Consider the following 14,905-nt stretch of genomic DNA (forward strand, 5'->3'; position numbering starts at 1 on the left):
TTAAGGAAGAAATTATGAATAAGGCCAGGAGAAACGACAGTGTTGTGTTCAACAGGGAGACTATCATGCTATTCCATGATCTGTCGCAAATTACTCTCAAGAATCGCAGGGCCCTGCGGCCTTTACTGGACGTGCTGAGAGAGAAGGAATTGACCTACTCATGGCGTTTTCCATTTGCACTGGCTGTTACACGTGCTGGCAGACAACACGTGCTGCACACCCCTGCAGACCTCCCTGAATTTTTTGAGGCGCTGGACATAGAACCTGTCGCAGTTCTGGAGTGGTACCAGGAGTTTGCCCTCCCCAGAGCTGAGGGGGGTCCGCTTAGGCCCCCGCTCTCTACACCGGAGAAAAGGCTCCCCAAAAGACCTAAACAGAACCGAGGCCACGGTTCACAAAGTGGAACACCTAACCCCAGGCAAGGCCCGTTCAGGGCTCAAGAGGAATACTAGACGGCGCACGTCTCTAGCTGACTGTTTTGTGCCCCCATTTTTCTTTCCTTTTTTTTATAATTTTTATTCTATGTCTCTCAAGTTAATGCCCTTATTATGCGGATTTTACACACACAAGCTGGACGGTTCTCAGGGGAACGTTGGGCTCCCACAATTCTACGTGTGCACATCTCAGCAGACTATACGGTCATCTACCGCCATCTACTGACCATTCATGGAACTGACACTCACTGTATGGCGTGACAACAATAGATGGTTTGAACACTGCTACCAGAGATATACGCCGAATGGGGGAGATGGACGCAGCTCTGCCATGTCGCCTCGAGCTGTAGTGTGCCTTTCCTACCCGGATGGGTGGGCATCTCTCTCAGGGATACTTTTCCAGCCTGATATATATGCCGCAATGTTTAATGTTGCTTGTTTTGCAGGGTTTTTTACGAGACTGCCCTTTTCAAAGGGGACACTTTACTTGAATTTGCATACTTCCTATTATCCTTTTTTATGCAGATGGTGATTTTCTTCCTTTTCCTATTTGCTCCACTGGGAGAATTGGTTCTACCGTTGTTCTTTTTGCCTGTTTATCATCAGCCCTTGCAGGGTTTCTATACCGCAACTCCAGCCTCCGTGCTACCCACGCATGAAGGCTGGACATATAATATTATTAATATGCCGGGTTTCCTCTCATCTCACCTGAGCTGTGAAAGGGAGTTTATTTTGTTATTTTTATTATTGTTGAACGACTTTTTCATTGGTGATAACGGATTCCCCAGGTTGCTGCCTATCGGCGGTGACATGGAGTCCTGAGACGACTCTTTAGAGGTGATCTAGTGATGTTTGCCTCCGTTGTCGTCTCGCTGTTACACCACGACCTCACAGAGTGGGTCCCGCGGTGGTATTTACGCTTGCGGACCCATTACTTATAACTTCGGGGTGTTCACCACATCCCGAGGTGTTAATTGCACTCTCTCCTTATCTCTCCTCCCCCTCTCCTTTTTCCCTTTTCTCATACCTTTTTTCTATCCCACCTTCCCTCCCTGTCTCCACCCCTATCACTGGGGCTCTCTATAACGAGCGAAACTGCATATCACCACACCAGTACCTGTCTAACCAGTTATCTCATTTTCAGATTCTGTCAGCTGCGACACTAGTGGGCACTCCATATGGCGTATTCATCACTGGGTCAGGGCCCTACGGTCATCTTGCATAACATACAAGGGCTGAACATACCAGAGAAGCGGACCACGCTACTTAGGGAATTATATGAATGGAACATCTTTGATAGTATGGTCTCAAGTGGTTGCCGACACCCCTGATGAACAGGAAAAAATGGAGAATCCCCCAAGGTGGGGCTTTTAAGGCAACAGTAATTCAAATAGTCAAGGTAGATACAAAAATATATAGTAGTTTAATAATGACAGAAAATATGATAAACATATATAGCACAATGGTTTAAAAACAACACATATTGGGGTGTAATTTGAAAAGAGTAGAGAGTCCACAGTATAAATACAGGGCCCAACGCGTTTCGGGTTTCCTTCTTCAGGGACCGAAGTATGTGTGGAGTCAAAGAGTCTAATAAACAACTTTTCTAGAAAAACAAATAAATAGCAATGTGTTGAAAATAATAACATACAATGGAGAAATACATATTAAACTGGCACAGATAAGAAAACATCATACCACCCAAGACGTTTCAACGGCTCAGCACACCCCTAAGTGGAACATCGCGGTCAGGACGCATAAAACACCTCAGATGGTGAAGAGAGGAATGAGGACTGGCATCCTATATCGATCACAATGTAGCAAGACCTTTGGCCTGAAGTGTCACAGCGTAAAAAGGTTAGGTTATTATATTTTTACCTGTCCCAAAAATAAAAGGACAAGATAATATCAAAGGTGCCAAGCAGAAAAAAGCGCAAGAGAAAGCTGAACCAAAGAAATGTATATAAGGTAAAGAACATACCTGTAATATCGAGTAGTGGCCAAAGAGGTCAGTAGAGAGCTCAGAAGCTGGAAATGTGAAAGTAATAGAAATGGGAATTAGAGATATAAAAAGTATGGGGAATGAACATGTAAAAAAAAAGAGAAATGAAAACGGACTGGGAGTCTAGCTGGGAGACATCCAAGGGAGGCAGTACTCACATGGGGGAATACACAGTCAATATAAAGTATGTACTGACACTGCAGCCGTCCAGCGATGTCTGACATTGTGGGGCTGCTTGGCTTTAAATAGGAGAAAGGAGGGAAGGGCGAGTGAGGTGGGAGGCGTCTGTCATAGACAGCATGGGTTGCTATGGGTCAGTATGGGAGAGGGGCAGGACTGGAACGTGGTGACGTGTTGCGCTCTGAGTGAGGAGGGGGAGGACGGATGTGCCTCGCTGTCCTCACAGAGAAGCCCGCACTGGTGACGTAGGTGTAGCAGGGCCGCATGGATACGCAAATGCGTCATGTGTAAGATGGGTGGGACGGAGAGAGAGGGCGGATGATACGTCCTACTCTCTCACCGTTGCCCATAATCGCGGCCTCACAGCGTGAATGGCGTCGATACGCCAAAGCACCGAAGGAGCGCAATAGCATGTGACTAGGGGAATCACATGACAAGGGGGCTGGAAATATACAGGGTAAATGACTGGTTGGACGGGATAAGCCAGAACGGTGTGATGCAACAGCATCATCAACGCAGGCATAGAGAAATTGTGTACATAGAAGATGATTGGATTACTTATTATAGCACCAGCTAAGGGAAGAACAGTAATAGGAAAGGAATACCATGTTAGAAAATGCTAAGTGCACATAAAGGTGTATATGTAAATTTGTTTATAAAAATACAGGTATGATCGAACCTAACATTAAAGGGACAGCAACATAAAAATATGTAAGGGAATATAATTATGCAAAAATATGGACACAGGGGCCAATATGGTCCAGGGGCAATGAGGAAAGACAGGGGCATGGGGGATGTCCACTGTGTAATCCATGCCCCTGTTATAGGCGCAAGTATCGACCCAAGGTCAGGAACACCCAGAGGTGCAAGGGGACCAGGTCTGAAAAAGCCGTCTCCCATACGAAGAGGAGGGACGGCTTACGTGCGCCTAGCTAGAGAGTGACAATAGGAGGAATGCCAATCGAGCCTGTCTGCGCCTGAAAAGCGAAGTCCCCGGGGGTATGTAGAGGGGTACATGAACATAATGATAAATGCAGGGAACATTCGGTGTATGACACTGACATATGGAGTTGTCAGAATAAAAAAGGTAGCAGACGAAGACAGTAGATGACAAAAAAAGAAAAAAGAAAATGAAAATATTTAGCAAAAAAGTCCCCATAGTACAGATTAGTCTTTTTCACATCCCCCGGAAACCTTCCAAAAAGGGCCTGAAGCTAATCTGCTCATTGAGGCCAGGAGGAAGATTGGCCTCTAGTTCAGCAATCCAACGGGTTTCATGCTGTAGCAGGATCTTGTTCCAATCCCCACCTCTGGGGCTTGGATGGATCCTATCAAGGATTAAAAATTTAACCCCTGAGAAATGTCCATTGTGTTGAGACAAGATGTGGCGCCCTAGTGGTAAGTCTGGGTTAGCAGAACGCATGGCATGTAGGTGCCGGGAAGCTTGCTTAAAAAAAGGTAATTTAGTTTTTCCCACGTAGAACCTGTTACATTGACACGTGAGTAAGTATATTACATCCAATTAGCGAAGTGTCTCGGTCTGTAAGGCCGACCATTGGGTAATACAATGTCTCGCTCTATGTTGATGTATCGACAAATAGAGCAACCCCTGCACGTGAAGGTACCCTTCCTTTTACAAGGATCTTTCCTGAAGCTGTCCTTGAACTCACTAGCCACGAGGTGGTCTTTGAGTGAGCAGGCCCGTCGATAAGTTATCGCTGGCTCTTTAGGTACAAACGGACCGAGTTGAGGGTCAAAGGAGAGTAGGTGCCAGAATTGTTTTAAGATCCCTCTCGTTTGTTGATGTTGAGTGTGGTACTTCGTGATTAGTCTGGTAACATCACTGCCATCGGGAGACTTCTGGCCTGATTTGACCAATAGGTGTGACCTAGTTTGTCCGTTGGCCCATTGAAAGGATCTTTTGAGGATTTTTTTGGAGTAACCTCTGTGTAGTAATCTATCACGTAATCCAGCTGCCTCCCGTAGAAAGGATTCCTGGGTAGAACAATTGCGTCTAAGGCGTAGGTATTGACTATAGGGTATTGATCCTATCAGAGATGTAGGGTGTGCACTGGTGGCGTGCAGTATTGTATTACCAGCCGTGGGTTTTCTGTAGAGCCCTGTTGATAGGTACCCATCAGGGTTTTTAAACAGGGTAACATCAAGAAAGGCGATTTGAGAGTTGCTAGAGGATACTGTGAACATTAGGTTCAGCTCATTGCAGTTCATGATGGACATAAATGACTCGAGCTCCTCAGTAGATCCCTCCCAAATCATGAGGACATCATCGATATATCTGAACCATCCAGATACGAGGTGAATGAAGGGTTCTACCGGGGTACTGGTCAAGAATAGTTTTTCCCACTCCCCCAGGTACAGGTTGGCATACGATGGGGCACACAAGGTCCCCATCGCAACCCCCTGCACCTGGAGGAAGTGGGAGCCGTCAAACGAGAAGACACCGTGGTAGAGTATAAACTCCAGGGCCATGATGAGGAATTCCCCAAGCTTCCGGTCGACCCGAAAGATGGGAAATAAAACATCCCTTACAGCGGCCAAACCCAAGGAGTGTGGGATGGAGCTATAAAGGGCCTCTACTTCGATGGCTACCAGTAATGCTCCTGGAGATACTCTAAGGTGCTCAACTTTGTTTAGAAGATGGATGGTGTCCTTGATGTATGATGAGAGGTGCGTTACAAAAGGTTTCAAATGTGAATCGACAAAGATACTCAAGTTCTCCGTCAGGACGCCACTGCCAGATACAATGGGTCGCCCCGGTGGATTTGTGAGATCCTTGTGGATTTTAGGTAAGCAGTAGAAAGTTGGAATTTTGGGGTATTTGGTACGAATAAACTCCCATACATCATGGTTCACTGCGCCCTGAGAAAAAGCTCCATCTACCAGAGCATAAAATTCAGTTTCAAATTTTATAATGGTAGATGTAGGAATGGAAATATACCAGTCCCTATTCGAAAGAATTTTTACACACATGGCCTTGTATTGATCATTGGTTTGGATCACGATGTTGCCCCCCTTATCAGAGGGCTTGATGGTAAGTGAGTGGCAGTCTTTAAGTTTCTCTAGTGCCTCGTTTGATTGGTAAGCAACTTGTCTGGTGTTGCGTGGTTTTCGTAGTTTCTTGATCTCTGCTGTCGTGAGTGCTACAAAGGCAGCCAAGTTCGAATTCGTTTGTAATGGAGGGAACTTATCGGACTTAATTTTCAATGTGTTAGAAGGTCGTTCAGATACTAGAGTGGGGATGGATTCCGACATAAGGGTTTCTATGTCCGAGATGTCATCAAAATCAGAGAGGTCTGCCTCGTCACAAGGTGATAGAAGCAGATCCATATCTTCTTTGTGCTGTTGAGCACTGATATGAGAGATTTCTGTTTTAGGTTTGGAGTAAAGACTCTTAAGTAACAACTTCCTCGCGAACAAGTGAATATCCTTTATAATTTCAAAGGTGTCCAGGGGTGCTACTGGACAGAAAGAGAGGCCCTTGGTTAGTAATGTCGTTTCATCAATAGAGAGTTCATAATTGGAAAGATTTATTATATCGAGACCAGCATTGGATCTCGATTTGTCATCAATTAATTTGGGAGGGTCTAGGTATCTTGCCGTGTGTGGACGACTTGGGGAAAAAACCCTATATCCGTGGTCTCTCTGATTGTGGGTCTTAGCCCTTCATGAGTAAGTTGGGTACTGTGTTGTTGTGAAGTCGAGAACACAGGGAACAGCCCAGTTGTTTGAGCTGGGGAATTGCTGTGTTGATTGGATCTATCAGAGTCAGCGTGGGTATTGGTGGGTCCTGGCTGTTGGACTATGCGTTTCTTGATGGTATTATCATCTTTGTCCGACAGGGCTCGTTTTGGTTTAGCATTCCTATTTCTAGTGGAGTTTTGTGTGGGGGCATTGTTGGGAACATTTGATGAGGCCTTATAGCCCTTTTTAGGAATAAAGGCATTACCTCCTTTGGAGGAATTTTGTTGGATGGAATAGGCCGTTTGCCATTTGTAGGCTTTGCCTTCTTGAAAGGACCGTTTGTCCCTCCAAAATTTTGTTCCATTTTATTCCAGCTTCTGAGCTCTCTACTGACCTCTTTGGCCACTACTCGATATTACAGGTATGTTCTTTACCTTATATACATTTCTTTGGTTCAGCTTTCTCTTGCGTTTTTTTCTGCTTGGCACCTTTGATATCATCTTGTCCTTTTATTTTTGGGACAGGTAAAAATATAATAACCTAACCTTTTTACGCTGTGACACTTCGGGCCAAAGGTCTTGCTACATTGTGATCGATATAGGATGCCAGTCCTCATTCCTCTCTTCACCATCTGAGGTTTTTTATGCGTCCTGACCGCGATGTTCCACTTAGGGGTGTGCTGAGCCGTTGAAACGTCTTGGGTGGTATGATGTTTTCTTATCTGTGCCAGTTTAATATGTATTTCTCCATTGTATGTTATTATTTTCAACACATTGCTATTTATTTGTTTTTCTAGAAAAGTTGTTTATTAGACTCTTTGACTCCACACATACTTCGATCCCTGAAGAAGGAAACACGAAACGCGTTGGGCCCTGTATTTATACTGTGGACTCTCTACTCTTTTCAAATTACACCCCAATATGTGTTGTTTTTAAACCATTGTGCTATATATGTTTATCATATTTTCTGTCATTATTAAACTACTATATATTTTTGTATCTACCTTGACTATTTGAATTACTATTGCCTTAAAAGCCCCACCTTGGGGGATTCTCCATTTTTTCCTACTTAGGGAATTAAAGAAAGGTAAACCACATTTCGCTTTTTTGCAGGAGACTCACTTTTAGACCAACAAGGTACCAAAATTGACCAACCCGTATTTCACGATGGCCCTACACGCGACCAATGACTTGAATAAGTCTAAGGGGGTATCTATCCTAATAAGCAAAAATGCACCCTTCCAACTGACTGATAGGTTGACCGACCCGGACGGCAGATACATATTCATCAATGGTAGTTATGCTGGCTCTCCAATTATGTTGGCGAATGTCTACTTCCCCAATTCAGCACATGTGAGTTTCTGCCAACGCATGATTCTGGCCTTGACGGGCTTTATGTCCGGCTGCCTGGTATTAGGGGGAGATTTCAATGTCCCACTGAACCCTCTGTTGGACACCTCGACGGGTAAGACCTGCATATCTTACAAAATTCTAAAAAAAATAAAGTCACTTTTGCAGTCCTTACACCTGGTGGATACGTGGAGATTTCTCCACCCATCAGATAAGGATTTCACATTCCACTCCATTCCCCACAACCGTTATTCTCGTATCGACCACTTGTACATATCCCAAAGGGATCTAGCTAGGGTGACTGGGGCTAAAATAGGACTCCAGACTTCATCAGACCATGCACCCACGTCCCTGACGATCGTAGAGTCCCTCTCGACCCATTCAGCCTCCTGGAGATTGAACGCATCACTCCTGACAGATCCAGCACTGTTACCTCAAATAACAGACAATATCGTGAATGTTTTCAAGCAGAACGACTCTGTGGAGACGGACCCTATGATGGTCTGGGGAGCTCACAAGTGTACGATCAGGGGTGACTTGATACGCTTGGGAGCCCGACGCAAGAGACTTCAGGAGGCTGAAGTCACCAAACTATTAAGCGTAATCTTCTCACTGGAGGCCAAACACAAACATTCCCTGTCAGAACAAACAGCTACAGAGCTTCTGGAAGCCAGAAAGAAGCTACAAGCTGCACTTGCCATTAAGACAAAACGTTTCCTATTTTTCAAGAAAAAAATATATTATGAGGCAGGAGACAAGTCGGGTAAGCTGTTGGTGAGGGCACTACGTGACCCTCACTCCTCCACTCACATCTCTGGGATCAGGAATGAGTCAGGCACACTAGACGTTAAAACCGAGGACATTGCGGCCCATTTTCATGAGTACTATACTAAGCTGTACAACCTACCAATACAACACAGGCCTTCTGGAATAGGGGGGGACTAGGAGTCAGGCTATACTAGACTACCTGAGACAGAGTGGCCTACCCAGACTGTCGGCAGATGCCATACCCACCCTAGAAGAACAGATTTCCCTTTTGGAAATCCACTGTGCCATTAAGGCCTTGAAACCTGGGAAAAGTCCCGGTCCTGATGGTTTCACCTCAATCTACTACAAGACCTTTGGTGACATTTTGGCAGGCCCCATGCAAAAAGCCTTTAACTCCCTGACAGACCCTAGACCCCTACTGTAGGATTTCCACTCTGCACACATCACGGTTATCCCTAAAGCAGATAAGGACCCCAAAGCTTGCTCCAGCTATAGACCTATCTCCCTCTTAAACATCAACCTGAAGCTGCTGACGAAGATCTTGGCCAACAGGTTGAGGCAGGGGCGGACTGACAACTCATGGGGCCCCCGGGCAATAGAAGACTATGGGGCCCCTGGGCTTACAGATGGCCACCAAGCCAGGAGGCAGTGCAGAGGCGGGGCAGCTAAAATCTCGGGATTTTCACATCAGAAGCATGTTGGTTTCAGACATATCAGGGACAGATGTAAAAAAACATAGATTTTTACATACTGTCCCTGGTTTTACTGAGCCTGGCAACCCTGATGGGGCCCCCTACTGACATGGGGCCCTCGGGCACTGCCCGAGTGACTCAATGGTCAGTCCGCTCCTGGGTTGAGGCCACTTTTACCTGGTGTAATTGGTCCAGAGCAGGTGGGTTTTATGCCGTGGAGGGAGGCAAAGGACAATATCATTAAGGCCCTTTTGCTCATGCAAGCCGCCCGTACGCAACAAGTCGAGAGTCTTCTCCTGTCCACGGACGCGGAGAAGGCTTTCGACAGAGTGTCATGGGACTTTATGTTTGCAACTTGCGCTCACATAGGCCTTAGCTCATGTATGATGGGATGGATCACATCACTATACCACCACCCATCCACCAGGGTCAAAATTAATGGGTCGCTATCGGACGTGATAGAAATTCAAAATGGGATGCGCCAGGGTTGCCCGCTATCCCCACTACTGTTTATCCTCTGGCTGGAACCATTCATCCGTACGGTTAACAAAGACAGCTCAATACAGGGGATCTCGAGTCGAGGCAGGATGTACAAAACGGCGGCGTATGCGGACGACCTCCTATTTTTTGTGACAGGCCCACATATCACCATCCCAAACCTCTTGAAGGCATTTAACCATTATGGTTATCTCACCAACCTCAAAATAAACCTGACAAAATCGAAAGCAATGAATCTTACATTGCCAGCCTTGACTCTCACCAAGACGCAGTTCAATTGTCCCTTTAGATGGGAAAGCAAGGCCCTAAAATACCTAGGAATCTGGCTGACCCCATCCCTAGCGTCATTATATGATGCTAATTTCACGCCACTACTGCATAGAATTGAGGGAAATTTAAAACTATGGAATACGGGATATTTTTCCTGGTTTGGGAGGGCAGCCATAATCAAGATGGTGATGCTACCCAGGCTCGTGTACCTTTTGAGGGCCCTGCCCATCGTTTTTCCTACCAGGTTCTTTAAAAAACTCCAGACCGCACTTCTGACCTTTCTCTGGTCACATAAGAGGGCAAGAATTAAATTCACTCTCTTGACCAGGCCAAAGGAGGAAGGAGGAATGGGACTACCAGACTTCAGGGGATACTACATAGCGGCACACGTCACAAGAGTTGTAGATTGGCACTGCCATAGAGAGGCTAAGGACTGGGTAGCCTTGGAGGATGATCTAAGTCCCTACCCGCTCCTTTTCTCCCCCTGGAATCCGGGAGTGAGAAAATCGCGCCTACTGCTCCACCAACCCCTCATGGCAAATACCCTGACGGTTTTCGACATGGGGACCAAGTGCTCCTCTATTTCCTCAGTGAGAGGCCCACTTACACCGCTCTCAGACAACCCAGATTTTCAGCTGGGACTCGGTACATGGATACTCTGTCATCCACCTACTAATAAGACACTCAAAGCAGGAGATTGCTTCCAGGGGGGACATTCATGGAGTACCAGACACTTAAACAGGTCAATGAATTACCTACCTTGCTGTTCTGGACGTATCTACAAATACGTAGCTATACTTGTGACAAGATGAACAAAATACATTTCACCAGACAGTTGACTGACTTAGACGAGGTCTGTGCCAAAGGTGGTCTCCTGCAAAGAACGACGTCCGTCATTTATAAGTGGTTGCAAGTACCTTCCACCAAAACAGAAGATAGATTCCAAAAGGGCTGGTCCAAAGCACTGGGGAGGACCATATCAGAGAAACAATGGCGGAATGCTTGTGTTCTAGCACACAAATGTTCTATTAGCACAAAAATTCAGGAAACGTCCTATAAGTTGCTCACGGATTGGTATGTTACACCAGCTAAGTCGAATTCCTGGTATGCTCAGACGTCTAGTGTATGTTGGAGATGTGGAGAGGAAGTGGGCACGCTAATACACATTTGGTGGCATTGCCCTCGCCTGGCCAGCTTTTGGCAACAGGTCAAGGACCTAATTAAACAAGTGCCTGCTCCACATCTCCTCTTTTTCATTGAAGCGGTATAAGAACTCGCTGACGAAACATATGCTGAACACCGCTAAGGCCCTGATCCCAACCCTCTGGAAGACTCCAAGGGTCCCCACTGTTACACATTGGCTAGAAAAGATCTCTGAGGTCTGCGAGATGGAGGACACTCTTGCGCAGGCCTCGGACAGCGTAGATAGATTCCACAAGACTTGGTCGCCCTGGTTCGAATTTCGCTTTCTGAGGCCTATGAGACACTTCTGGGTACCTGTTGAATAACTGAGTGCTGCTTAACCGAGACACGGTTGAGTACTGGGATAGTAGACTGACATGGCCAGTTACTGCTCTTCACCTTATATCCTTTCCCCCACTTCTTTCATTTCTGACCCCCTTTCCTACCCCCCCCCCTGCCCTGCCTTTCCTGCTTAGCAGGACTGTTAAACTTCACTCAATGGTATGGTAATGGGAAGTACACGCCAGGAGCTACAGACGACTTTGTCACACTATAGCATCATATGACTTTGCAATGATGATGTTTAGCCTATAGTTTACACAAGATTTTATATAATCAGTCATTTGAAGAACGGGTTCCATATCAGGAATGGTTAAGTTTAGCTTTAAGTCATGTCGAGGAACGTGATTCTTATTATTCACTGAAATAGTCTCGGTTGTCAATTTTGGATGTATAAGACTTCTGTGTATGATTGTCATTATCATGCTGTACTGTTATGTCTCTTGCACTTCTATTTTGTTCTTTACTGGAACCCTAATAAACTTTGGAATGTTAAAAAAAAAACATTTTTGTTTTTCATGTTTTTTTGTTTTTGCTTTGTTACATGTCCCCTAAGGAAGTGCCAAACGTTCCATTACGTTTTCAACAATAGTTTGCCTGAGGCTATAAAACGGGAAGTGACCTTTTAATACCCAACCTCGACAGAGGTAGGCTTCCATCTCTAAAGATTTGCGAAAGCAAGAAAAAAGCAAAAAAGAATGTGGGACTTTAAATGAGGCCTCTCTGTTGTTACGTATAGATATAACCATTTGATAATAACTATGAAGGATTAATTAACCCAATCCTCGGTGGATAATCCCCATGGCCATAATATAATATAATGCGTTATTAATTTAATACGTTGAAGGATTTGATAAATAAGAAAAATATATAGTGCATCATATAAAAATACATAATGCATGAGGTTTATAAAGAAAACCATAATTAAATAATAATAACATATTAAATATTTAATCTTAAATAAACATGATTGGTACAAAAGGCAATGATACATACACCAATGGATCAATTGTACATGATTGTTGTAAAAAATACAGGCAATACATAATATAAAGATAAAAATAAAAAGCAAATATTAAGAAATCCATGATAGTAAGTACACAATACATTGGCACCCTTGAGTACGGACTTGACGCGTTTCATGGTGTTTAAAACCATTCATCACGAGTAGGATGCTATAGAATAAATGAATATAAAGGTAGGTAAATAGGCAAACATAATAAGGTATGCTCTCCATCTAAGAAACAAGAAGCACAGTCTAGCAATGGATACTTTACCTATGGAGGTAACTCATAGGTGTAACTCTATGGCTCCTAGGATGGGGTGGAGATGGTTCGGAGATAATTCTCTTGTCCAAGGTTGAAGCAGGAGACACCCTCCCAGTTCCCCTATGAAAGTAGGGTGGACTAGGTTGGAGACCATGAGGCCCGACAGTCTGGAATGGAACCAGGTGTCTGCAACTCAACTACAGGGTTGGAGGTATATGTCACTGGAATGTGATGGTGCAACTGTAAGTGGATAGAGTGAAGAAAATAAGTAGCATCTATAATAGCAAAAAATTGGGAAACAAAAATGAAAAATCAAGCTAGTCACACAGGTGAAGGGGAGAAGAAAATGTGTGTGTGTGTGTATATATATATATATATATATATATATATATATATATATATATATATATATATATATATATATTAAAGGGAGGGTGCAAGGAGAGAGGGGAGGAGAAAGGGGAGGAAGGAAGGGTGAACGGAGAGTGGTTGAGGTAAAGATGTATGGGTGTGCCTGTATAAATGAAAAGGTATATGAAATGGGAGAGTGTGTGTTTGGGTATGGTGAGTTGATATGCTGTTATAGCACAAGTAGCCATCGCGTGTGGAAGCCACATATGGAAACATGCCAGCATGGCGCCAAGGTGCTGAGGTCAATCCCCTGCCTCCACTGCCAGGAGGAGGTGGGAGGGGGTAAGGAACTGGGCACCTTGCAACCCAAGATCAAGAAATAAAAGCACCAAAGCCATCGTCCCTGGCCCTGTAAAGTAGATAGATCTAGGTGATGCATCTAACTACGGTATGGCAAAGAGTGACATAAGTACACTGGGTATAAAAACCCAGTGTAGATGGACATAAGGAAATTAAATGTGGTCACTGGATAAACTTAATAGGTATTATTAGAAAATATATTTGGAATACTTTTAAAGGTGGATGCCACAAAAGAAATCATATAAATGACAATGAATATGTATGTATAAGTATAATAAATTAACTGTGTTGGGTATGGTTGGTCACTGAAAAAAGTTGGTGTCTGCCACCCGGTATGAAGTAGGCTAAAAAAATAGTTTGCCTGAGTTGAAAATGGCCAGAGTTTATTTTAAGATTCACCTGGCCTTGACTTCAGTGTAGTTTAATTTTAAGTTTGGGTGTTTCAGACCTTAGGCAGGATTCAATAAACCCCCCCACAAAATGAACCAGCACAGATTCATCCATCCCTAGTAACAGGAACATATTCTCTTTTACCAAAAGAGAATATTTTGGTAAAATTTTAGTTTTTTCCACGTTAGCGCATTTTAGCATATTTTTTTCTTCCAATGGATCAAAAACTTTAAAAAACACTGGTGAGCGATGTTTTTGAGCATCTATCGACGTTTATCAGCGTTAGAGCGTTTTTACAGCTGAAAAACATCTCTCAGAATCCACTACATTTGTTTTGTTTTTTACTGCTCAAAAAAACCACTGCCCAAAACTGCTGATAACAGCCTATGTGTGCATGAATGAATGAATGACTTGTATAGCGCAACGCATGCAAACTGAATCGCCTCTGGGCACTTTTTCCAGCCAGTATCTGCTTGGCTGGTGCGGTCATTTTTACCCCGTAGGATCATGACACGCTAGGGACACACAGTCATACACACATATATACATATATACTGGGCCAATTTGGACGAGATCCAATTTACCTACCAGCATGTCTTTGGAGTGTGGGAGGAAACCGGAGTTACCGGAGGAAACCCACGCAGACACAGGGAGAACATGCAAACTCCAGGCAGATGGTGTCATGGTTGGGATTCAAACCAGCGAACCTTTTGCTGCTAGGCGAAAGTGCTACTCACTGCACCACTGTGCTGCCCTTGTGCCCTATGGACACATAGGATAATGTGATGGAGAGTTTAATGACTGTATAAAGAAAAGTCTACAGCCAAAAACAGCTGCTGTAAAAACGTCAAAAAAAAGACGTCCAGTGTGCATGAGGCCTTAATGTCTTTTGAACTAGGGACAGAGGTGAGGCTTAAAGGAAAGCATCCCAATTGCCTTGTATATGTTTAACCCAATAGTCTCGCGGTGAGTTAGAACAGCGCCTCCTATAATTTGCACTAGAACGGGGAGATGCTGATATAAACAAGCATCTCCCCACTCTGCCTAGTGACAAGGACAGTGATCACCGCTTCCTGTAATCGGAAGCGGTGATCACTGACTTGTCACACACAGCCCATCC

This window comes from Rana temporaria, chromosome 2, assembly GCF_905171775.1.
Source record: "Rana temporaria chromosome 2, aRanTem1.1, whole genome shotgun sequence".
Lineage (NCBI taxonomy): Eukaryota > Metazoa > Chordata > Amphibia > Anura > Ranidae > Rana > Rana temporaria.